Source organism: Theobroma umbraticum, unplaced genomic scaffold (genome assembly GCF_002168275.2).
Source record: "Theobroma umbraticum cultivar Fairchild unplaced genomic scaffold, ASM216827v3 scaffold_5737.0, whole genome shotgun sequence".
Classification (NCBI taxonomy): Eukaryota; Viridiplantae; Streptophyta; class Magnoliopsida; order Malvales; family Malvaceae; genus Theobroma; species Theobroma umbraticum.
This window is the reverse complement of record NW_018402671.1, coordinates 1-2,275: the sequence shown is the minus strand read 5'-3', so window position 1 is coordinate 2,275 and position 2,275 is coordinate 1. Positions and strand designations below refer to the sequence as shown.

General features: G+C 37.6%; 1 pseudogene; it reads left to right on the top strand.

Moving 5' to 3' along the window:
* The first annotated feature begins 334 nt into the window (after nucleotides 1-334).
* LOC110428970 (metalloendoproteinase 3-MMP pseudogene) lies at nucleotides 335-1,494 on the top strand (annotated as a pseudogene).
* Nucleotides 1,495-2,275: the final 781 nt, after the last annotated feature.

Below are 2,275 nucleotides of genomic sequence, written 5' to 3'. Positions count from 1 at the left end.
GGGAATGTGGAAAATATGTTCCTTCTTGGAAATGAAATATTAGAATGAATTACCAGTTGAGAATTAGTCAAAGGATTTGTGTAGCTTTTTTTCTCCAGAGAGAAATTAGCATGTTCTAGGCCTTTTTTCTTCCACTTGGAATTCACACGTCTTTAGGTACAATACAAGACCTAGCTAGTAAACTCATATTAGAAACAAAGACTGACTAAAGACTTGTGTTCATAATCTTTGATTCTTTTTTGTTTTGATTTCTCGTAAGATGGCTATAAATAGGGACAGCATATGAGCAAATGCAATATCTACCCAAGAAATTAAGCTTTGAAAAGGCTATAGCTTAATCATGGCATACAATGCAATTTCGTTCTTGTCATTCTGCACCCTCCTTGTCCTTCCCTTGCTGTTTCAGGCTACTTTAGCAGACTCAGAAGACAGAAAGCCATCCCCATTTGATTTTCTCAAGCACCTGCAAGGGTGCCACAAGGGTGACAAGGTTAAAGACATACATAAGGTCAAGAAGTATCTCGAGCAGTTCGGTTACTTGAGCTATAGCAAGAACAAAACTCATGCCAATGATGATGATTTTGATGATCTCCTGGATTCTGCCATCAAAACTTACCAGCTAAATTTCCATTTGAATTCCAATGGAGCTTTGGACACCGAGACAGTAGCAAAGATGATGATGCCCCGATGTGCGGTAGCAGATATCATCAATGGTACATCTCGGATGCGTTCTGGCAAGAAAGAGCCCCACCGGGCTGCAGGCTCTAAATCTATCCATGAAGTCTCCCACTATTCTTTCTTCCCACGAAGCCCTAGATGGCCACCTTCCAAGTCCCTTCTCACCTATGCGTTTCTCCCAGGGACACGTGCCGATGCCATGAGCCCCGTTGCAGGAGCTTTCCGAACATGGGCTGCAAATACGCACTTCAGATTTTCGAGGATTGACAACTATAGAGACGCTGATATCACTATTGGCTTCCAACGTCGTGATCATGGAGATGGAAACCCTTTCGACGGCCCTGGTGGAACCATAGCTCATGCTTTCGCACCTACTATTGGGAGATTCCACTATGACGCAGACGAAACATGGTCTGTAAGTGCCACGCCAGGCACCTTGCACTTGGAGACTGTTGCATTGCATGAAATTGGACACCTTCTCGGTTTGGGTCACAGCTCGATTCAGAATGCCATTATGTACCCAAGCATCGCGCCTGGAACATCCAAGGGTTTGGATAGGGATGATATTGAAGGAATCAAGGCTCTATACAACAGATGAGGAGTTATCAAGTGAAATCTTACGCATTAATATTGCATTTTCGAGGCATTTTATCATGAGAGTTTTTGTATTTTCCTATACAAGTCTAGCCCATTAGAATAAGTCATTTCTGACAAAATAATTACAGGAAAAAAAGGACAGCCTTTGTATTTTTCTTTTTGATTATAGTTAAAGTTGATACCATTACATGTCTTTATACAATTTTATAGATTAATTTTCAAATTGATTTTGGAGCTTGGATCTACGGTTACCAGCTTCACTTGTTCATCATGATCAATCGATTGCTTTTAGAAGTATGCTTCTATATTTATTTATCCAAATGAAGAGGTCCCTTTTTCCTACCCTTCTAAAAAAATGTTCAAAACTCAAATTTATATGTTATTATATTTTTCAAAATTAGAAATAAATATGATTTAAAGGTAAATTTCTAAGTATTTGTTGTATATAATGACCTCCCTAAATATGAAGGAAAAGTCTTTGTAAGTCGAGAGCATTTTGGAAATGGGAACGGCCAACATTGATCATTCAATGAGATTAAGACATCTTAAATTTTGTATGTGCCTAAAAACGAGGGCAATTCGAAATTTGAAGGTCTTTAATCTTTGCAAATTTTAGTTGGCTGCAAATTTATTAGCATAAATTTCAAAATAGCAAAGGTAAACACATATACTTGAGGGCTATGACAAATAGACTAATTATAAAAAATAATAGTCATGATATATATGGTTGATCCACTCTCAAACGAAATAAGATTTCTTAAAAATAATTAGCCTTTTACTTCTTAATTGTTAGTAGGTTTTTGACATGGAAGAGAAAAATCTACTACACGTCAAGGAAGAGGGAATATTTGTCAAGGAAGTAGACTTCTCCTTATTGGAAATGTATTGGTCGACAATAAGATGGAAGTCCTTATGGGATTAATAAGAAAGAAGAAGACTTTGTCTAAGTCAAATAAAAAATGCCAATGGACCACATTTGCTAGAAACTAAACTCTTGCAA